At 35.3% G+C, this 24,128-nt stretch overlaps 1 long non-coding RNA gene across 3 annotated transcripts in view; it reads left to right on the top strand.

Moving 5' to 3' along the window:
* Positions 1 to 24,128, top strand: part of LOC147916162 (uncharacterized) — a 331,839-nt gene that overhangs the window by 183,906 nt on the left and 123,805 nt on the right. The window contains exon 4 of one of the 3 annotated variants that reach the window (XR_015553455.1): positions 18,126 to 18,260. The exons of the other annotated variants lie outside the window; for them this stretch is intronic. This is a non-coding gene — a long non-coding RNA (uncharacterized LOC147916162). Of the gene's footprint in view, positions 1 to 18,125; positions 18,261 to 24,128 lie in introns of those variants that run through there. 3 annotated transcript variants of the gene reach the window in all.

Below are 24,128 nucleotides of genomic sequence, written 5' to 3'. Positions count from 1 at the left end.
ATCTCGTTCTTCATGCGATTAGAAAAAGGAGACAGTAAGATCTTGGAGGAATGGAGTAATGGGAAGGTTGCAGGGCAAGAAATCTTACTTAAAGAGGCCAAGAGATAAAGCCCATGAATGGAGACAAAGTGGAGTGTTATTTCAGATACAAGGTAGAAGCCCTATTACAAAAACTGTGTGGTCAAAGTAAGCCTATTGCTGACTCATGTGAGTTATTGAACTAAGATTTCTTAACTTCCTTACATCATATTCAAGATTAGATTGATGTCAAATCCTGGACCAGTACTGAGCCTGCAGGCAAGGTCTTGTTGCCCCTAAACATGGAGCAAGAATTCTATAAAAGTTGTCAATGTAAAATTGTACTGGAAAAGTTAAACCGAGAAGGAAGATATTCAAGACTATTGCAGAAGGAGAGAAAGATTGAACTCAACTCAATTGAAACAGAAGGCAGGAGAGTTTTTAAGCACTGGGGTGAGCTAATGAAAAACTACTGGAGGATGTTGAGGGGATGTTGGTCTATGTGATTAGGCAATCCGTGTTTGTTAATTATTGCTTATTGAAGTTAAACAACAACCCTCTCACAGAGATTAGGAGACAAGGGCCCTATCTTTCTTTTTTTTCTTTAGAAAAAACTTTATTTTTTTGAGCACTTTTAGGTTCACAGCAAAATTGAGAGAAGTTACAAGATTTCCCAAATAACTCTTGCCCCTACACATGCATAGCCTCCTGCATTATCAACATCCCCCAAGAGAGTGGTACACTTAGTACAACTGATAAAACTACACTGACAAATCATAATCACCCAAAGTCCATAGTTTACATTATGGTTCATTTTTGGTGTTATACATTCTCTGGGCTTGGACAAATGTATAATGACATGATACCATCATTATAGCATCATACAGAGTATTTTTGCTGTCCTAAAAATCCTCTGTGCTCCACCTATTCATACCTTCCCCCTCCCCAAACTCTGGCAACCACTGATCTTTCTACTGTCTCCACAGATTGCCTTTTCCAGAATGTCATATAGTTGGAATCATACAGTATGTAGCCTTTTCAGACAGACTTCTTTTATTTAGTAATATGAACTTAAGGTTCCTCCATGTCTTTTTATGGCTTGATAGCTCATTTATTTTTAATGCTGAATAATATTCCCTTGTCTGGATTACCATAGTTTATTTATCCATTCACCTATTGAAGGACATTTTGGTTACTTCCAACTTTTGGCAATTATGAATAAAGCTGCTATAAACATCTTTGTATAGTTTTTCATGGACTTAAGTTTTTAATTTCTTTGGTAAATACCAAGGAGTGTGACTGCTGGATTTTATGGTAAGAATATGTTGAGTTTTGTAAGAAACTGTCAAACTGTCTTGCACAGTGGCTGTACCATTTTGCATTTCTACCAGCAATATATGCGAGTTCCTGTTGCTCCACAACCTCACCAGCATTTGGTGTAGTCAGTGTTCTGGATATGGCCATTCTAATATGTGTGTAGTGGTATCTTATTGTTGTTTTGATTTGCATTTTCCTGATGATATAAGATGTGGAGAATCTTTTCATATACTTATTTGCTATCTGGGTATCTTCTTTGGTGAGATGTCTGTTAAAGTCTTTGGCACATTTTAAAATCAGACTGTTTTCTTATTGTTGACTTTTAAGAGTTCTTTGTATATTTTGAATAACAGTCCTTTATCAGATGTCCTTTGCAAATATTTTCTCCAAGTCTGTGGCTTATCTTCTAATTTTCTTGACATTGTCTTTTGCAGAGCAGAAGTTTTTCATTTTAATGAAGTCCAGCTTATCAATTATTTCTTTCATGGATCATGCCTTTGGTGTTGTAGCTAAAAAGTCATCATCATACCCAAGGTCATCTAAGTTTTCTCCTGTTATCTTCTAGGAATTTTATAGTTTTGCACTTTACATTTAGGTCTATGATCCGTTTTGAGTGAATTTTTGTGAGGGATATAAAGTCTGTATCTAGATTCATTTTTTTTTTGCATGTGGATGTCCAGAAGTTTCAGCACCATTTGTTGAAGAGACTATCTTTGTTCCAATGTATTGCTTTTGCTCCTTTGTTAGAGATCAGTTGGCTATATTTGTGTGGGTCTATTTGTGGGCTCTCTATTCTGTTCCAATGGTTTATTTGTGTATACTTTCACAAATACTGCACTGTCTTGAATACTTTGCTGTATAACAAGTCTTGACATCTGATAGCAGCACTCCTCCAATTTGTTCTTCTACTTCAGTATTGTGTTGGCTATCCTGGGTCTTTTGCTTCTCCATATAAATTTTAGAATCAGTTTGTCAATATCCACAAAATAACTTGCTGGGAATTGATTGAGATTGCATTGAATCTATAGATCAAGTTTGGAAGAACTGACATCTTGACAATATTAAGTCTTCCTATCCATAAACATGGAATATTTCTCCATTTATTTAGTTCTTTTTTTAATTTCATTCATCAGAATTTTGTAGTTTTCCTCATATAGACCTTGTTATATTTTGTTATATTTATATTTAAGTTTTTCATTTCATGTCTTACTGTTTTTGGGTACTAATGTAAATTGAATTGTGTTTTTAACTTCAAAATCCACTTGTTCATTGCTGTCATATAGGATAGTGATTAACTTTGTATGTTAACCTTATATCCTGCAACCTTGTTATAATCACTTATTAGTTCCAAGAATTTTTTTGTCGATTCTTTTGGATTTTCTACATAGACTATCATGTCATTTGTGAGCAACAATAGTTTTATTTCTTCCTTCCCAATCTGTATACTTTTTTTCCTTTTCTTGTCTTATTGCATTATCTAGAACTCCCAGCACAATGTTGAAAAGAGCAGTGAGAGAGGACATTTTGCCTTGTGACTGATCTTAGTGGGAAAACTTTGAGTTTCTCACCATTATGTATAATGTTAACTCTAGATTTTTTTGTAGATAATCTTTATCAAGTTGAGAGTTTCCTTCTATTCCCACTTTACTGAGAGTTTTTATCATGAATGACTGTTGGATTTTGTCAAATGCTTTTTCTGCATCTATTGATAAGATCTTGTGATTTTTCCTTTTTAGCCTGTTAATGTGATGGATTACATTAATTGATTTTCAAGTATTGAGCCAGCCTTACATACCTGGGACAAAACCCACTAGGTTATGGTGTATAATTCTTTTTCTACATTGTTGGATTTGATTTGCTAATATTTTGTTGAGGATTTATGCATCTATGTTCATGAGAGATATTGGTCTGTAGTTTTTTTCTTGTAATGTCTTTGTCTCATTGTGGTATTAGAGTAGTGTTGGCCTCGTAGAATGAATTATGAAGTATTCCTTCTACTTCTAATCTCTGAGAGAGTTCAGAGAGAGTTAGTGTAATTTCGTCCTCAAATGTTTGGTAGAATTCACCAGTGAACCCATCTGGGCTAGTGCTTTCTGTTTTGGAACGTTGTTAATATTGGTGCAATTTATTTAATAGATATTGGCCTGTTCAGATTGTCTATTTCTTCTTATGTGAGTTTTGGCAGCTTGTGTCTTTCAAGGAATTTGTCCATTTCATCTAGATTATCAAATTTGTGGGTATAGAATTGTTCATAGTATTCCTTTATTTTCTTTTTTTTTTTTTTTTTTTTTTTTTTTTAAGATTTTATTTATTTTATTTTTTCCCCCCAAAGCCCCAGCAGATAGTTGTATGTCATAGCTGCACATCCTTCTAGTTGCGGCATGTGGGACTTATTTTCTTTTTAATATCCATGAATTCTGAAGTGCCGTTCCTTCTTTTTTTTCTGATCTTAATAATTTGTGTCCTCTTTTTTTTTTTCTTATAACTTCACTAGAGGATTTTATTAATCCTTTCAAAGAAACAGCTTTTGGTTTTGTTGCTTTACTCTATTAATTTCCTGTTTTCAATTTCGTTGATTTATGCTCTAATTTTTATTATTTCTTTTCTTCTGCTTACTTTGGGTTTAATTTGCTCTTCTTTTTCTAGTGTCAAAAGGTATAAATTTAGATTATTGATTTTAGAGATTTTTCTTTTCTAGCATAGGCATTCAATGCTGTAAATTTCCCTTTAAGCCCTGCTTTCACTGCCTCCCACAAATTTTGGTAAGTTGTGTTTTCATTTTCATTTAGTTCAAAATATTTTAAAATTTCTCTTGAGATTTCTTCTTTGACTTGTGTGCTATTTAGAACTCATGTTGTTTAGTCTCCATGTATTTTGGAATTTTCCAGTTATCTTTCTGTTATTGATTTCTTGTGACTCCATTGTGATATGAGAGAACACAGTGTATGATTTCTATTCTTTTAAATTTGCCAAAGTGTGTTTTATGGCCCAGAATGTAGTCTATGTTGGTGAAAGTTCTATGTGACCTTGAGAAATATGTATATTCTGCTATTGGGTAAAGTAGTCTATAGATGTCCATTATATCCAGTTGATTTATAGTATTGTTGAGTTCAGCTACGTCCTTACTGCTTTTCTGCCTGTTGGATCTGTCCATTTCTGATAGAGGAGTGCTGAAGTCTCTAATTATGATAGTGGATTAATCTATTTCTCCCTGATGTTCTATTAGTTTTTGCCTCATGTAGTTTGATGCTCTGTTCTTAGGTACTTATACATTAAGAATTGTTATGTCTTCTTGGAGAATTGTCCCCTTTATCATTATGTAATGCCCTTCCTTATCTCTGATAACTTTCCTATCTGAAATTAATGTAACTACTCTTGCTTTCTTTTTATTAATGTTAGCATTGTATATTTTTTTCATCCATTTACTTTTAATCTATGTGTCTTTATATTTAAAGTGGGTTTCTTATAGATAACATAGAGTTGGGCCTTGTTTTTTAATCCACTCTGACAATCTCTGTCTTTTAATTGGTGCATTTAGAACATCAAAATTCAATATGATTATTGATGTATTTGTAGTAATATCTACCATATTTGTTATTCTTTTATAATTGTTGCCCTATTCTTTACTCCTATTTTTGTCTTCCACTCTTTCTCTGACTTTTTTGGTTTTAATTGAGCATTTTATGTGATTCCATTTTCTCTCATTTCTTAGCTATCAATTATACTTATTTTTAAACTTTTTTAGTGGTTGCGCTAGAGTTTGCAATATACATTTAAAACTAATCCAAGTCCACTTTCAAATAACACGATATAAGCTATGCATAGTATGAATACCTTATAATAACAAAATAATCCTAATTCCTCTGTCCTGTCCCTGGTATCATTGTTGTCATTCATTTCACTTATGTACAAGCATACGCTGTCAAATACCTTTTGCTATTATTATTTTGAACAAACTGTTTTCTGTTAGATCAATTAAGAATAAGAAAAATAAAAGCTTTTATTTTACCTACATTTATCCCTTCTTCAATGCTCTTCCTTTCTTTATGTATATCCAAGTCTCTGACCTATATCATTTTCACTCTCTCTTAAAAACTTCTTTTAACATTTCTTGCATGGCAGGTCTACTGGCAACAAATTCTCTTAATTTTTGTTTGTCTGAGAAAGTCTTTATTTCTCCTTCACTTTTGAAGGATAATTTCTCAGGGTTCAGAATTCTAGTTAGGTGAGGTTTTTTTTCCCCAACAGTTTAAATATTTACCTCCCTCCACTCTCTTGCTTACATGGTTTCTGAGAAGTTAGGTGTAATTCTTGTCTTTCTTCCTTTGTTAGTAAAGTATTTTTTCCTCTTGCCTCTTTCAGGATTTTTTAATTTATCTCTGATTTTTTGTAGTGTGAAAATGATATGCCTACATGTAGTTCTTTTTGCATTTATCCTTCTTGATGTTCTCTGAGCTTTTTGGATCTGTGGTTTGGTGTCCGACATTAATTTTGGAAAATTCTCAGTCCCTATTGCTTCAAATAGTTCTTCTGTTCCTTTCTCTCTTCTCCTTCTAATATTCCCATTACACATTTGTTATACACTTGGTAGTTGTCCCATAGTCCTCAGATATTCTGTTCTGTTTTTTTCAGTCTTTGTTCTTGTCAGGGAAGAGGGAGAATCCCCCTCTGTCCTTTCCCTTAAGTTTCTTATGGCTGGCCAAATAATTAAAAGATACGTTAGCAGGAGAAAATAATACCAAGTTTAATAACATGTATACTTGGGAGAAACCAGAGAAACTGAGTTTCTCAACACAATAGCGGCGATTCTCATCTTAAATACCATCTTCAGCTAAAGACAAAGGAGGATGTTGGGGGTGGGGAGGGAGACAGAAGGGAGACAGAAATTACAGTAATCAAGGGTATGCAGATTTAAGTCCTCTCCTTCCGTACTGATGAGTTACCACAGATAAGGGCATCCCCCCATCTTCCCAATATAGAGAGGGAGATACCTTTACAAATGGAGATTTCCCTTATAAATGTAAATGTTTGTCTGGCAACTCTTTGCAGGGCCACCTAGAGAATGTGGCCAGGGAGAGACAGAAGTTTTGATAAGATGGGCTTGTTGGTGCCTTTCCTATTGTAACATCTATTTTACATTATATTACAGCCATCATATGGTAGTAACTCCTTCCTGGAAAAGATCTTCTATGTTAAATTCTTTAGTTTGGGGGAGGTCAAATGTCCATCAGAGAAAATAATCAAAGTAAAGAGATATATTACAGGGTGGCCAGTTTTGATCTCCCACATTCTCTTTGCTTTCAGTTTTGGAGATTTCTTTTAAGATATCCTCAAGTGCAGAGATTCTTCTCAGCTGTGTCCAGTCTACTAATCAGCTCATTGAAGGTGTTCTTCATTTCTGTTACAGTGTTTTTGAACTCTAGTATTTCTTTTTGATTCTTTTGGGGATTTCCATCTCTCTGCTTACATTGCCCATCAGTTTTTGTGGGCTGTCTACTTTATCTATTAGAGTCCTTAGCATATTAATTAAATTTCTGGTTTGATAATTCCAACATCCTTACCATGTCTGGTTCTGATGCTTGCTCTGTCTCTTCAAATTGTGTTTTTTACCTACGAGTGTGCCTTATAATTTTTCTTGATAGCCCAACATGATGTACCTTGCAAAATGAACTGTTGTAAAACTTTGAACTTCACAAGCATTTCTCGGTTTTTTTCCCCATCCTTAGATGGGACTAGATGGCCAGATTGTGCTGGAATTGAGTATTTCCTTTCTCCCAGGTCAGTTAGGCTCTGATAATACCCCAGCAGGTTAGACTCTGGTTAACTAGTTTCTCCTGAGGTCAGTCCTTGTTAAGAAGAAGAGAGTTCTCTGGAGTATTTCTAAGTGGTTCCTTTTTCCCCACTCCTGCAAGAAGCATGAGGGGATTTTTCTCCAATATTTACTTTGAGAACCTGGTTGAGCTCCTGGAGGTAAATCTCACAAAATTGTTGGGGGCCTCCCTATGACTGGGTCCCCTTGGAGTTTTTGACTCGCAGAGTTATCAACACTGAACCTCCATCAAGTCATAATTACAGTTCAGGTTTTTCTATCTTGGTACTGATTCCTGTGGCAGTTTCTGCTTGTGAGTCGCTTCTGTAGTAAGTTGTGTCCCCCTTTATTTGCCTGTCTGTCTCTCCAATCTTGGAGGCAGTGGTTTGCTCTATCTCACCTCTCGTATGGATCCTAGAAGAGTTGTTTATTTTTCAGTCTGTTCAGCTTTTTACTTATTTTTAGGGCAGAGTGGCAACTTCTAAGCTCCTTACACATGGAACTAGTCCTGGAAGTCCACCTATCTTTCTTGATTACATTTCAAAGGAATGGCTACTGGTTCCTTGAGAAAGACATATCTGGGTTGTAAAACTGGCAGAAGGCTGGAAGAAGATTTACATATCAAAGGGGCAGAGAAAGAATTCACAATTGCAAATTTTCTAAAGCAAATGCTCTAAGACAAGGGAGATCAGGGGCCTATAGTCAGGAAGAAATCTGTTTCAAGTTTAGTCAAACTGAGGGGAACTTTGAGACCATTTTGTTCAGAGCAACACGATGAAGTGGAGAGGCGGAAACACTATTATATATTAAAAATGAATTTTATGAAGTAAATATTTTTGTTTTTTTTTTACAGATAGAGAAATTAAGTTTCAGAGAAATTAAGAACCTTAAGTTACACAGCCAGTAGGTGTAGTCAGTATTTGAACCCAGATATCACTGATATTTTACTGTACCAAGTGAATCATATCTCAACTCTTTTGAACTTAAAAAACCATCTGCATTGTTTTCTCATCTAATTATAATGGAAATTTCTGGATTTTATATATACATGTATAATATTCTGGACATTATATATATTTCACCTTTTACTTTTTCAAAGTAATCCTAGGCAGTCTCTCATTTACACTTACTCGTGATATATACTGATTATTTATGAACACTTATAAAATTGATCCTTATCCAGGAAAATCTAAAATTTGTCATCAACATATGTGGATATGTCATAGGATCATCCAAAGAAGGAGACTGTGACTCCAACTGGAAAAAAATATTGTGCTAATATAAATATGTGTCTCATTATAAGCCTATTGTAGATATTTAGTGATGATTGCTCATAGCAGTGCCATGCCATGAACTCACACAATAGCATGGATTTCAAGAAAACCTAATTATACCTACGAGCACAATGGCTAAAATAGTACTGACATATGTAGTTCTTTATCCAACATCATTATTGTATTTCATGGGGAAAATGAAAAAAAAAATGCAACCAACATTAAGAAAAATTTCCTTCAAGTGTTCTAGAATAAACTGTTTATATGTTTTCATTTTGCCCTTCCACAGTTGTTTAAATAGAAATAAAATTGGGGGGGCGGGGGGGGGAAGAACTTCACAATAATCACATGTCAAGTCTAGTTTATATTATGGTGTCACCTAGTGTGCCAAAAATATCATAACCAGGCACAGTTGTCATTGTCCAAATGTGCTATTCCTAATGATGTCCCAAATCATAAAAAATACAAAAGCATATAATTTCCAAAAATATTTTATTTTCACAGAATTTCAGTAACTAAGGACACAAATATTTACATTTTAATTAGTGATAAATAACCAAAAGTTGTTTTCATATAATTTTATATAAATGCATCTAAAACATACCATTTTTTTAAAAAAGTGCCATTTCTAGTTCTAAATTAACATTTATATTTATTTCTATTGTTTGAGAGGAAGAATTTTCCTCTACCCTTCAAAGGTTCTTTTGGTTGGTCTCATAATCAAATTCACATGAGACAGATTAACAGGAGAAAAACAAGTTTAAATTCATATGTACGGGAACCCCATATACATAAGAGGTTCAAAAATAGAAAGGTCAAATGAGATATATATGCCATTTTGAGCTAAGGAATGGGATAGGGGCCTGTGGCTTCAAAGAGAAGGAGGGAAATTCACAGAATGATAAGAATAAGAGCAGCTGTTTAGTCATTAGATGTTTGCCCTGCCATACAGGTGGGTCACTCAGATAAAATTTATCACTGGTAATAATTCTCATTCTGGGAAAGACACCCAATTTAAATTCTTCCAGGTAGTTAAGGGAGGGGCAAAAGTTTCTCTTGAGTCCGTAGGGTCTCCATTGCCTCTAGCTCAAAATAATCCACATGCCAAAGTGGCACATTTTGGGGAGGCTCATTTTGAGCCCCTTCAGTCCTGCCTTTGAAACTTCCCCAAGAAGTTTCACAATCCAGAATTTTAGCTGGTAGATTGTTCCATCTCACTGAACCAGTCTCTTCGTCTTGAGAATAGGTCAATTCAGTTAAATAGTTGTGTCTCATTTCAGGAGGTGGTGACACAGGTGGGCTCCCAAAGTTAGGCGTATGGTGCAAGCAATCAGGTAAGTAATCAGGTGTGAACAATAAGAGGAACTTCTATGAAAACAAAAGAAAAGCAATGGCTAATGACTGGAGCAGACTATAATCCCAGTTTTTAGGTTCTGAAGGCAGCCAGTTGAGAAGATTTCTAGATGTCCAGCTAGAAGTATCTTTAGATGAAATGAAGGCAGGCAGTGGCGATCTGATAGATTTACTCGTTTGCAGTTTGAATATCTCTGGTGATCTTTCTGAGTGCCCACACAGCATCAGGCATGAAGATTGTCCATACATGAGCTGTTGTGGTGATTTCTCTGAAGTTTATATCGAGTCGTCCAACTTTATCTTACATAGCTTCAGAAAAAGGGACAGTTTTAGTTCTCAATGATTCCAAGTCAGAAAGGTGAGAGAAAATTGGAAATGTTAGTTTAGAGGGTTGTAGCCAAATATTGGAGGAAACTAGAAGAATTCAGGATCTAGTCCAGTTTACAGGTAGAAAACAAGAACCTCGAAGACAGTTAACAGAACTAGAATCTAATCTCCATAAGTGTGTGTTACTGAAACATCATTTTTCTCTCTACAGTCATCCTCATTTTTTTCAAAGATAACCATAGTAAGACTAATTTGTTTGCAAATTAAGACTAGTCTCATTAAATTTTGTCTGGTTATTTACATAAGTGCAGCAACAATAATGATTGACCATATAGATTCTTTTAAATCTGCTTTGCTGGAGTTTTTATAAGGAATCTCAAATTGAACTTTTAAAAGCCTCTCAAGGCTAGCCAAGCTAAGGACTTGTCATTAGACTGCCTGCAATACCTATAGATTTCAGTGAATTCTTCTCTTTTTGATGTCCCCAAAATATCCTGAGGTTCCTGCACCTGCCAGGAAGTGACCTTCCTTACTCACCTGGTTAGGCTGTTGGGAACCCTGTAAGCAAGCTATCAGTCTGTTTTTCCAAGGGGTTTTATTGGAAACCATAAAGCCAAACTCAATTCCTTAAAGCTTTTTGGTCATATCTGAGTTTATGCATATCTCTCTGAAACATGACATTCCAGTCAAAGCCTTGGTAATATAATCAATATTTCCAGTTGTGTCCTGTTACAAGCAGAACAGGTTCTTATTGAATGTATACAAATAACTATATTGCCATGAAAATAAGAATACTCAGAAGAGTTTCTGTATTCTGGAGGGATCAGTTAGGGAGAAAAAGATAAAAGTTTCAATTCTTCTTATAAAGGTATAATTTACCAAATTGTAGTAATAGTTGATTTAAGAGGAAAGGTTTCCTTATATCCGGAAAGCAAAAGATTAAAGAACCAACAATAAAATGTCATTAAAAAATTATAATTATCCTCCTCAGTTCATTCATTTTCATATAATTGATATTTGTTCTGCTTGAATCTAGTTTTTTGTTTTCTCACTAGTTCTGGATATTCTTACCCAGTTTGGTTTTATGATCTTAAAGTTACCAGCAAAGTCATTTCCATGAATCTCTCTGAAAATGAAAACATTTTCGCATGAACACATATGCAAGAGTATCTGAGTAAAACAATTACTCTTCGCGAATGACAAAAACTTAAAAATGGCCATGGTTAAAGATCCAATAAGAGTTCATTACAACGCAATTGATAAGGACATTTGCTTATTCTATGACAAACAATATTTTAAGATATTAACTAGAATTATGACTGATAACATTATATCAAGATGTATCGAATTTCCAGGAATTTCACAGAATTTCTGGAACATTTATGATATTTACATATACAGACACAACATAAAGAAGACTTAGTAAACTTGACAATGCTTCCCATGTAATTTAACATATCAAATAAGCCTAATTAGTGTAACAGCTCTCTTTCTATAAGAAGAGAGAGCAGATCTTTTGAAATGTTTCAAGGTCCCTCTGAAAAGTCCCAAAGTTATTTTCAGGTCAAAAAAACTTCATTTGGAATTTGGTTTGGGGAAGTTTGTCAAAAATATTAAAAGGTTTTGGACACTTGACTAAAAAGGATCACAGATCATTATGAAACAATACTTAATTATCTGTTTTACCAAAATGACAATAAAAGATTTTAAAAGCAAATACAAAAGATACAAATACATAGTTGTGAGCAAAACCAATCAAACACCTGATAAAGCACAGAAAATTATTTTGATAAAACATAAAATTTTTGCTTTCCTTTTAAAATCTCTTATCAGGAGCATACCAGTAACACAGGACAACTTTTTCCTTTTGGCAGATGAAAGAATACCAAGTTTTAGTTTCATATAAGAACACTATTGATATTAAAGCTTATTTTTAAAACCCTTATAATAACAATTCAACTTAAGGCAGCTTCATTACACAAGGTAAAATTCTCTCTCTCTCTCTCTTTTTCCTATTCTGAAACAGTTAGGACAAAATTACTTTCATTTCTCTTGACAAAAACTCATCTCCATAGCTCTTAACTTTTTTTTTTCGTTAGCCAAAACACATCCTACTTTCCTACTTTCCTTCCTACTTTCCTTGTGTACAGAGTTGTTTTCCTTATTATGTTTAGTAGCTTTAATTACATATATTAGAATTCTTACCTCTTAGAAACTTTAATTTCTAGAGAAAACTAAGTAAGCAATGGTGAGCTCTTTCACATTAGTATGCTGTAAATTGGCAGACTTATAAATACTTTTTATAATTTGTAGAAATATGTGCTTTCTCATACAAAAGTTTCTCAGCTTGGCACAAAACATATTTACTGATAGACCCAAGTATCTTTAGTTCCTCTGTACCAGGAAACAAAAGGTGAATGAACCTATGTTCAGTAATTGATGTTTTAGTGTTTTATCTTATTTGGAAATAATATAGATACTTAATAAATTTCCATTATTTAACTTAGCAAAAAATCTAAAGTTTCAAGTTACCAAAAAGATTTTGACAGCTATTTTTAAATACAGATACCATAAAACATAATTATTGCTAAAAAGCTCACCTAAAACCACTTTTATCTCACTTACACCTATTTAATTTACTTGTTCTTAGCAACTATATTTAGATTACCCACAAAAATTTCATGTGACACTAGACAAAGTCAGCCATCAACGCAAGCTATTTTTCTTGCTGACAAATTTTGTAACAGAGATAACATGGGCTTATTTGGCTAATAAACCCAGGTAGAATAAAAAGTTGTGTGCCTGCATTATTTTCGATGTTGATAACAAAGATAAATAAACTCTAAGACATGTTTATTTTAATCAAACCAGCAATCTAAAATTAGCTTTAATATCAAATATTTTACTAGAGCACATGAAGCTGAAAAGCATTTGGGTTAGTTTGAATATTAAATTTATATAAGTCTAGTTTTGTTAAAACCAATTAAATAGAGTCTTTTACAAAGTGATTTTAGTAATACCATCTGGAGGTAGAAAATACTGCACATCTACAACACGCGTATATAGACACACATGAACATACAAATAGACACAGAGACCTCATAGCTTTTGTTTTAAAATTTTAACCATGAGGTGGATCTTCATGGAGAAGACACTTAAGATTTGTATTTGCCCTTGACAAATAATCTTATGGAAGCGTGAAGCAGCTTGTATTTTTAAAAAGAACCACTTCTTTTTTTTTCTTCAGTTCTCTAGAGCTGTATTTCTAGTTTTGCAAAGATTTATAAGATAAGGACAGTTGACTTCAATTCCTCAAAGAATTGGGTTGTAGCCTAAATGATATCATAGATTGATCCACCCATCTAATTACATTATCCTCTTTAGTAAATCCTTTTACAAGGTCTTTTTTTTCCCTCTAGGTATATTTATCTCAGAGGAAAAGGCCAAAAAATTTTTTTTAAATCAGACTCTGAATATCAGCTATGGCCACGAGTTCAGTCAGACCAGTGGCCTCCCATCTTATTTTGTGCCTTTTTGTCTATCCACTAATCTCAAGAAGTAATCCATTTACAGAAACTTTTGAAGATCCTCCCTGAGTTTAAGAAATTCTTTAACTATGGCCCTTAGTTGGGCCTTTGACCAAAAAGTGAAAAATTTTTATCTGAGGAAGATGGCCTGTAGCCTCAGATGGTCTTTAAAAGGTAACTGTTTAACAGTCTCTTCAGGATGGAAGGGCAGTTCAGACAGAGAACTAGTAAAATGTGAGTATTCAGGTAAAGAAAGATAGAGGGGCGGGCTGGCCCCGTGGCTTAGCGGTTAAGTGCGCGCTCCGCTACTGGTGGCCCAGGTTTGGATCCCTGGCGCGCTCTGACACACCGCTTGTCCAGCCATGCTGAGGCCGCATCCCACATACAGCAGCTAGAAGGATGTGCAGCTATGACATACAACTATCTACTGGGGCTTTGGGGGAAAAAAAAAATTAAAAATTAAAGAAAGATAGAGGGGAACAGTAGAAGTCACATGAGTCTCATTGTTCTCCATCTTAGGTACCTCCCGTGTCTTCAATTTTTCATTAGTCTTTTACAATAGATCTTTCAATGAAGCTATTTTGGAATTTTGAAGACTTTTGGAGGCTCCTACATACCAATTAAAATACGTATCTCATTCTGTTTGTTTGATTTGGAGGCCCTTGCTTTTAAGTGTACTTTTTAAACGATCTTATCTAATTGGAACGTCCCTTATAATGGCCATTATAATTTTAAGTCGTAATTTCCCTGAGGGGTGGCAGCAGTGTGGTAGGACCCTAGCCACAGATGGAGTTTAACCTACATTTTCTGTCCAACCATATCTAGCCACAAATGGGGTGCAACCCACATTTCTGTCTGGCCATATTTTGAAACCCCCAACCTGATGGTTACTAAGCCAAATTTTTAGGGCACAAAATAAGCTTAGTAAGATTTTGCCATTTTTTTAAATAGATATTTATAGCTTCCGGGACCATAGTTCTTAGACATTTAAGATTTTTTTATTTGCCCTGTTTTCAAATAGTTCCTCTCTCTCTTTTTTCCCCCTTTTCTTCTTAAGTGCAGGACAGTTGTACTTCCAATGTCCTGATTTTTTACAATATGTGCAAATATCTGAAGGCAAATAGGAAGGGGTTTGAGCAGACTTGGATTTTTGTTCTAAACGTAATTTCTGTTCTTTCGTCTTATTAAGGGAGTTATACAGCTAAGTCTAGCTGTTATACCAATGAGAGAACTGTTTATGATGAGAGCTCTCTTTAAATTTTTTTTTCTTTTAAATATAACCAATTCAAAAGATCCATCATCTGGCCTTTGATGAGTAGGATCTATATTAATCTCAATAGCAACTCCAACCAATAAGCCTTTTTAAAGGGCACAGGAGGCATCCCACAAGAGATTGCAAAAAAACGCAACCCTCACAGGATCCAGAAAGTTCACTCCCAAATATAGCCTAAGAAAGCAAAGGCCTTCATTGCACGTGTGGTAAGGATGGTGTAGTGAAAAATAGTGTCTCCAGTTTCGTACAAGAATGTGAGGACACTTCCGGTTTTAGACCACTAATCTGTGACACCTGGCAGGCGCTACTGGAATGGGACTTTTCCAGCAACAAAGATTGAAACAACAAAGGCCCCTTATGGACTGGGACCCTTTATGACAAACTCCCCTGGGAGCTGGCTTGGCTGGACAAAGAGAGTGCTGCTTGGAACCCCAGTCTATTTGACTGGCCACTAGATACATCCCAGTAAGTGTACCTTCCAAATGGCAGAGACCAGAGAGAATATTCTCACAGGTCAAAAAGCCAAGCTCTTAGTACATAGAATGACACAGCAGACGATGAAAAACAATAACCATCTCTGGGAGAAAAAGGATCAATAACCAAGTTGCTAAGCCCAAGGAACTAGCTACACAAATATTTTCTCTGGCTAATTTAAATTTAGAAAGGGAAACCAAAGGACTCTCATCGTTCTGCTTCCACCAGACACTTTCAGGTAGAGATCTAGGAGTCTGATGTGATAAGAAGTCTTACTTTTTGCTGGCACTTGTCAGAGGTCCCAAGATCTTTCTACTGCAACAGCTTTGGGGTGAACAGTGCCCAGCCAGGGAGGTCTCTGGTTGGCTTGCCAAAACTGCTGGGGAGGAAGAATTTTCATCTACTCTTCAAAGGTTCTTTTGGCTGGTCTAATAATTGAATAGACATGAGACAGATTAACAGGATGAGAACAAATTTAATTTTTTACATACAGGAGCCCCATATATAAGATAGGTTCAAAGACAGAAAGGTAAAATGAAGTATATATGTTATCCTGAGCTAAGGACTGGGATAGGGGCCTGAGGCTTCAAAAGGGAGGAAGGAAATTTATAGGATGATAAGAAGAGCAGATGTTTGGTAATTAGATGTTTGCCCTGCCATACAGATGGGCCACTCAGATAAAATTTATCTCTGGTAATAACTCTCATTCTGGAAAAGACCCTCAATTTAAATTCTTTTGGGTAGTTAAGGGAGGAGCAAAATTTCTCTTGAGCCTGCAGGGTCTTGATTGCCTTTAGCTCAAAATAATCCATGTACCAGAGTGGCACATTTGCGGGTGGCTCATTCTGAACCCCTTCACTATCATAGGTCTTTGTACTCACGTGGATTCTTTTTATTCTTGAAAAGAAATTCTCCACTTAATCTGTTTTATTAGTTCATAATTCTTTAATGAAATGATTGTAGTTGGTGATGTTCTTGAGTCATCATACTCCATTCTTGTGTACTTGCTTTTGATGAGGAACATTAGGGATATGGCCTGTAGCTTTTTCCATTCTTTGATCTAGTAAATTAACAGCTTACATACTCGTAAGCTTTGGCAAAGGCCCTCGCTGAAGAGCTGCTAAATCTCCAGGCCCAGATCAGATGCCATGTGAGCAGTGCACAGGGGGAGGGAGGAAAGCAGAGAGACTCAGAGCCATGGGCAATGCATAGAAACCAATAGAGAGGCTAGCTGTTGAGTCGTTAGGGACACCCGTCATGAATATAATAATGAAATGGGCTTGATCTCTTAATCTCAGGGAATTAGGTCATATTCAAATCTCATTTGCTCTTTCTATTAAAACACAGACTATTGAATTTTAGAAATGGAGTCTATTTTAATGATGTTGATGTTATTAACAGGAAAATCAGATGGAGAGTGAGAAGAGGTTGAAGAAGTCTTAACCTTTCTTAGCAACAGCTTCCTTGTCCATAAAATAAAGAAGTATGATAGAGTGCCTATAAGGTCACTTCTGCTATTCAACTTTTATAACTCTATAAGTCTTTAACTATAATAATTTATATTTATATACAAACCTGCATTTTACAAAAACAGTTGTATGTTCATTTTATGAGGAGGTGTGTAAATTCAGAATCTGAGCCCCAATAGTTTTGCACATTGTTTCTTCCCTCTACTTCTGTTTTACCTTCAATTTTCCTTCTCTGAATCTTCCATTTCTGAATCTTCCCAAATATAAAAAAAGCTTCCTGTTTGCTTGTCAGTCCTGGCATTAAAGATCAACTGTACTCAGGAAATTATGTCTTACTGACCTCATTCTGGAAGGAACTCTTCAATTAATGTCATTTTGTCAAGGCTTCGATGAATATGTTGGGGGTTGCTGTTCTTTAAAGTATTGCTCGAAGTATGATTGAGAGATGATGTAAGTGTAAATATTATATATATAAATGAGGCTGAATGTGGACTCTTCATTGTTCACAGTTAAAGGCACACACAATTCCTACATTATTTTTACAATGAAAATAAAAGATAAAGACAATAAAAATCATGGAAGTATAGTGTTTTTAAAGAATAAAATGCTTAATTTTGTATTGTTTTAAAGAAATAATTTGGTATTTTTATCATGTTTTATTCATGATAAAGTCTAGGTTTTACTTATTTTAGTATTTGATATCTGACTACAATGTTAAGCCCAAAATCAAGCCTGGAATCGATTTGGCATCATGGGTTTGATTGAAAGTCATGTAAGTGTTGAATATTTATTTGAGGTTCATTGTCTCTTACAATATATGTTTGTTCTTTTCATTATTGTTCACGCTGTAAACAGATCACCTTTTTGCAGAGGTCTTACTCTAAATTAGAAAACTATTTGCATTGTATTTTTACCATGACTTTGTCATATTGGCTTGGCTCAATTAATTTCTGTTTTATTTTTGAATTACCTTTCTCTTTACTACTCTTCCAGAATTTCAACAACTTCTCTTTCTATTTATAAATTAGAGTAGAGTATAAATCAACATCAATTTTATCCATGAAATAAATTTAGAAGGATAACTTTTGTTTAAAATGGGAATACTCTCTTATTTGCCTTATCCAGTTAGTTTCCACGTCCTGAATCTTCTATATTTCTCTTGTATCCATCTGACTTCTCTACTCTATTCCTGCTGTCTCTTTTAGGCCCCCTTTGTTGTTTAGGTCACTGCAGTGAATATCCAAGCTATCTCTCACTTCAGTTTTTCCTTCTGATTCATTCTAGATATAGCTGTCGGATTAATGTTCATAAATACCTCTGACCTACTAGAAAACCACCAATGGCTCGCTATTTCCAGATAAGTAAAATTTATACAATCTAGCCTGACAAAGACTCAAATCTGTCTTTTTAATTTTTTCTCTCGCTGTTTTTCAGATTTTCTCTGAATTAGTAAAGTCAGGTTAATTATACTCATTATAATACCTCTACATATTTTGTGTAATTTTCTACCTCCATTTTTTTGTTTAAGTTCTTCCCGTCTTCTGGAAAACCTCTCCCTTCCCTCCCTTCCTATGTCTTTTTGCCCCAATTGTAACTACAACCGGGGCCTAGATCACATAGGGGTCTTACAGGCTGGCTATGATCTTTCAATTTTCTGCTCTTATATAGTGACTTCAACTATATTTTTCTTAATGACACTCAGTACTTTCTGTATTGTATATTAATTATTTGTGTACATGAGGACCTTCTTCTGGGGAACCATAACTCCTAGGAAATAGATGTAAGACCCCTTTATTTTGTATTTGGGATTGAGAAATACTATTTTCTTTATTGCCTAAAGTGTCCAGATACTCAATAAATATCTGATAAATGACTCACATACTCTTTGAGTGAACTGATGAATAAATAAATGAGAAAGAGTATTTTGAAATGAGCATTTGAGGATGTTTTGAGCTGATGGTTTTGCTTTTCCCTTTGAAGCAGATATGGGATTGTTACTATTGGGAGAGAGGAAGGGGAACCGGAGAAAGAAGTTTTTTTGAACATTTTTCAGAACAGATTTAGCTTGTGGTCACATTATATTTAATAAAGGAATAACAGTAAATGCTACTTTCCAATGTGGTTAAGAAAGAGTTGGAAACTGAAGTGGTCCAGGTCAACTTGGTTTAAAAATTTTTTTCCAACAGCATTTTTCTGTTAAGGCTCAGAATTTGAGGCAGTGTATGATGGAATAATCCTATAAGTTTACTTTAAAAAGGAGATTTTACAATATCAGAAAAATAGTCTTTTTTATAGATTTAAAACTACTACAAATGCCCTATGTGGGGGCCTATAGCCAGAGACCATAAGTATATAAAGAATATAAATGATAACATAAAAAAACTTCTCATGATCATCAAATAGACATTGGATACTGAACTTGACAGTGTGAATTTACATGGCTGTCTGTTCTCTATATATTTAGAAAGCGGTCAGGAGCTATAGTGAGCTGTTCAATCAACTTAAGCAGTGAACCATGTTAAGTTATTATCATTAGAAGAACAAGTTATTCAAATAGGGGAGATGAATTATCTCTTCTGGAGAATCAAGGTGCTATTTGATAAGTTGGGTCTCACTATTTCTACCTAAGCACAATATATTATATTTCAATTGATTTCTCTTATGAATTTTTTATATGTGAGGCTTAAAGAAACAGTGGTTGTTAATGAACAAAGGAAGGATGAGATTACCTTGGTCATTCATTTCAAGGAAATAATTTGGTGAATCTAACTCTTTTGTCATGCAGGTAAGTAGTTTCCAAGTGACCTATTTTCAGATTCAGTGTCTTCCCTCCTTAAAAACACCACAAAGGATGATTGCAGAATGACTTGCATCCATGCAAATAGGTATAATGGCTGTGTCATTTTGAGACCCAGAATCAATCAGCTATAAATTACAAAATTTACATTTATTGACTAATGTGTGCCAGGAACTGTGTTAAGCTATTGCACACATATTAACTCAATTGATCCTCACGTATTCTGTATTTTAATTCCCATTTTATAAACAAAGGAACTCAGAAAGGATGGAAAATAATGAGGAAAGAACAATTTTAATATTATTATCAATACCATACAACATTTTTATCGTGCTTCGTCATTCATATTTTCATTTGAATCTTGGATTAATCCAGTGGGATAGGCAGGGCAGGAATTTTGCAAATGAGGAAAATGAGGCGTTGCCCAAGCTCACCCAACACGTAAATGACTGAGCCTACAAACAAACACAGATCCTTTGATTGTTCAAAGATTGCTCAAAACTCCTCATCTCTGAATCAGACTGAGGTGGTTAAACCCAAAGGAAATAGAAGTGGGGAGCAAAAAATTTGAGGAAGAAAGCTTGGAGAAAGGCATCCCTACCATGAATAAAACTTGCCTCTGGATTGGGCTTCTACTGAGAGGATGCAGGTATTTGCTCACTGTCCTTCATCAAAAGTGCAAGTCAGGTCACTGCTTGAGCTGTGTGCTTTGGGTCTGTGTACTATATTTTAAGAGGGACACAAGACACTGGGGGTCATCAAAAGGACAGTAGCCCGCTTTGTGAAAGAGACTTGGATCTCTATCATTTCTGAGAATGATAGTCACTGAGAATGTTCAGCTTGAGGAATGAAAAGTTTTCTGGGAAGAATCAGGATCATGTGGACAGAGTAGAGGCATTCTCTAAGCCCTGCGGGAAGGTCCAGGATAGATGGAGAAAATTACAGAGAATGTTTTCATTTAACCTAGAGAGAGTAACTAAAATATTTTAACTGTTCAGGTGAGGAGGCTTTGTTTTAAGGTATCAAGAGAAGGCTAAACTTTATTAACAACAACAACAGCAATAATTTCATTGGGCGTTATTACTACTATTATTGAAGCAATGCTAACTGTATAATGTAGAAATTTATTTGCATTTATAAGCGAAAAACAGGTTCAGAGAGGTTAAATAATTAACTCAAACACAGCTAGCAACTAGCTGTAAGAGTTTTGTACTAGTTTTGAGGTTGGACTACAGGACATTGTCAACAGTAAGACACTGTAACTCTATAAAACACTGTCTCACTTGAACGTCTCATGAAGAATCAAACTAAAAGGCACTCATGGGTCTGACAAATAAATAGAACACCATTAACAATGAAACACTGACCCTTCACAAACCAACAGTACTGATAGGTATGGGTTCAAGAAATTAATAAGGGGCTGGACCGGTGGCATAGTGGTTAAGTTTGTGCGCTTTGCTTCAGAGGCCTGGGATTCACGGGTTCAGATCTCAGGCTCGCACGTACACACTACTCATCTTAGCACGTACACACTACTCATCAAGCTGTGGCGGTGTCCTACATACAAAATAGAGGAAGATTGGCACAGATGTAGCTCAGGGCCAGTCTCCCTCACTAAAAAAAGAAAAAAAAAATAAGAAAAGAAAAGAAATTAATAAGAATAAAGTAGTAACCACCATCTACCTCATTCCCTAAAACATGGAGTGAGAGAAGGCACAGACTCAGCAAGAGTGAATAAGGGGACTAGTTTTTAAGTGGGAGAGATGTTCAACTCATGGTTTAGTAAATAAAGAATTGACAAGGAGAAATATGTAGTTAGAAAATAAGAAAAGGGAAAAGCTAGAAAAATTGCTCAGGTGTGTATACTTGATATTTGGTTTCTGAAAATTCTTCATACACTAAAAGGGCAAAATAGCAGGAGAATGATCCCTGCAACAGGCTGAGATTCAAGAGACCATGACTTTCATCCCTAGTAAAACTCGGTAAAATGTCCAATCCTGATTCTGTGATTATGTCTGTAAACTGACCTTGGTCTAGCACCCAGCCTCTCCCCAGGCCCATCTCCATCCCCTTGTTCCTTGTGTACACCAATAATAGAACCCAGTGGGTACCCTTGGAGCAATGATTTTAGAGATTTCAACATTAAGGTCTCGATGGTTTTGCAAAAATTTTAAGTCATTCCTTAGAACAGTAAAACATAAGGTTGTGAGAACTACGTATGCTGTGACTCAGACTTTCCGAAGTCTAGCATGAGAAACCTGGCCATTCATGGAAAGAACTAGCACATAGCTTCAGCTGCTTATACCATTGACCCAAAGTAACAGTGTCTTAAACAAAATGGAATTTCATTTCTCTCTCGTGTAAAAGTTGGAGGAGAGCAATTTCACTTGGTTGCCAGAGACCCAGGAGATTTTGTTATGTGGCTATGGTGTTGTCTCTACGGTGTAGTCCTCATCCTCATGGTTTTCCATGGTTCCTTTCCACATCCATTTTCCAGGTGGCAAGATGAAGGGAAGGGGAAGGGGATGACATGTCTCTCCACTTCAATTTGCAGACATCCTATTAACCAGAACTTGGTCACATACCATATCTATCTGAAGAGAGACAGAAATATAGTCTTTATTTTGTGTGGTCATGTGATCCAGATAAAAATCCTATTACTATGAAAGGAAAGAATGAACTAATGAGGTAAGCGAGTATCTCTATGGAAACCTGGCCACCCATGCATAAGCACGGACTCTTTCTGTATCTCTCTGTCTTTTTAGCACTGTAATTTTCAATAAAACCACACTCTAGTCATTTTCTTAAAAGTACACATTAGTGTTCTTGCTATACGGACATTCTCAGTGTTTCATTTGGCCAATTTATTAAAGGCAGCCTTTGGGGCAGGCCATATGGGTGTGTTTAGCTGTGGTGAACCAGTCATCTTAGTAAAGGAAATGTCTGCTCAATGGAAGGACATGGCTGAGAAAGCTCAGTATGGCTCAGACTGATGAATGCTCCCCTTTGCAGGCTACATTAGACACGGTGATTTTTGGGCAGGAGGGGTCAGGTGGAGGAAATCTGATGCTCTAATTAGGGAATTGATGAAGTATTCTAAATTTTAAATAATGCCTCCAAATAGGCAAAGAGAACAGACTTTTCATGATGTAAAGATGAGTGAATTGCAGTCTCAATGGTAGCTGATAATGAGTAGACTGACTGGAGAATTATTAGAAGGCAGAAGGGACAATCTAAAAATATTGAGAAGAAGCACCAAGTATTAGGTGGGAAAAAACCTGAAAAACAAGACAATAATAAAAATGAAGAAAAACAGTGGTTTACTAAGGAGTCCAAAATTGGCAAGAATACCATGATATTCTCCGGAATGTCTTCAACTCAATAGAGCCCACTGACAAAGTGATATCCCATTCCATACATTTCACAATATTTTTGTATTCTCTTATTTCAATTTTAGAAAATAAGGATATCCATATTCTGAACAACAGTTCATTCCGAGTGTGGTCAGTCTTGGCAATTATATTCAGCAGCATTTTCAGGAGAGTGTTACATTTCATGATGATATTATCAGAAGTTGGGGATTATTTAAGCTCTTCTTGACTGCATCCTTTAGATCTCTGAACGTTTAGAAACAGCTCTTTTTCTTGCCAGTGAAAGCACCTGAGAAAATAAAGCCCTTTGATTTTTGTATGGCTCCTTCCAAATATTTTGCTGCAGATGACATTTTATTAAACTTGGATTCACTAAAAAAGAACTTTATAAATACTCACACAAAGATGGTTTTCATGGTGCTTACCTCCACAGGCATACATTGCACACATGTGCAGATGCCATGCAAGGGAGAAATTTACTGTTAAGTAATTGTTGCACACAAATTTTACTGAATATATATAAAAGTGTTGGCTTGCAGATTGTCTAGTAAGTTGGTTTTGGTTTGAATTATAGGAAACAATTGAGTCTATTGTCACCCTTGAAGAAAACCAGCAGGGTTTTCTCCTCAAAAGTTTTCAAAGTCCAGAGAACTAGAAAGAGAGCTGTTTTTGTCTCCAATCGTGTGCATTTTAAGTCAGCTGTTAAGTAAATAGTCTCTGATGAGATTTTCAAATAATCACTAATTAAGATTTTCTTCATGTCTCATAAATGATGATAGAAGCTACTTATTCCAATTCTATTTCTCTCCAACTCTGTGTGTATGTGTGTAAAAGCATTTTTATTTTTCAAATTCTATAAGGCATGAGTACTTATTATCAGCATTTTAATAGTTATGTATCTTTTTAGTAAAAATTTTATGATAGGGGCCAAGTGTTTTTTTGATTAAAGCAGTAGTCTAATTTGCAAAAAATAATAGACGCATTTGAGGGTTCATTGTGGATTATAATCTATTTCTGGAAGCAGTCAGCTGGAAAAAAACAAGAGAGAACAATTCCAAGTTTTTGACCAACATCTTTAAAATGTAAGGACAGCATTTCCCTCAGGGAAACAATGAAACC

This window comes from Ceratotherium simum, chromosome 10 (genome assembly GCF_057802395.1).
Source record: "Ceratotherium simum simum isolate JZ-2026a chromosome 10, ASM5780239v1, whole genome shotgun sequence".
NCBI lineage: Eukaryota > Metazoa > Chordata > Mammalia > Perissodactyla > Rhinocerotidae > Ceratotherium > Ceratotherium simum.
The sequence above is the reverse complement of the archived record's forward strand: the minus strand, read 5'-3'. Positions and strand labels throughout refer to the sequence as shown.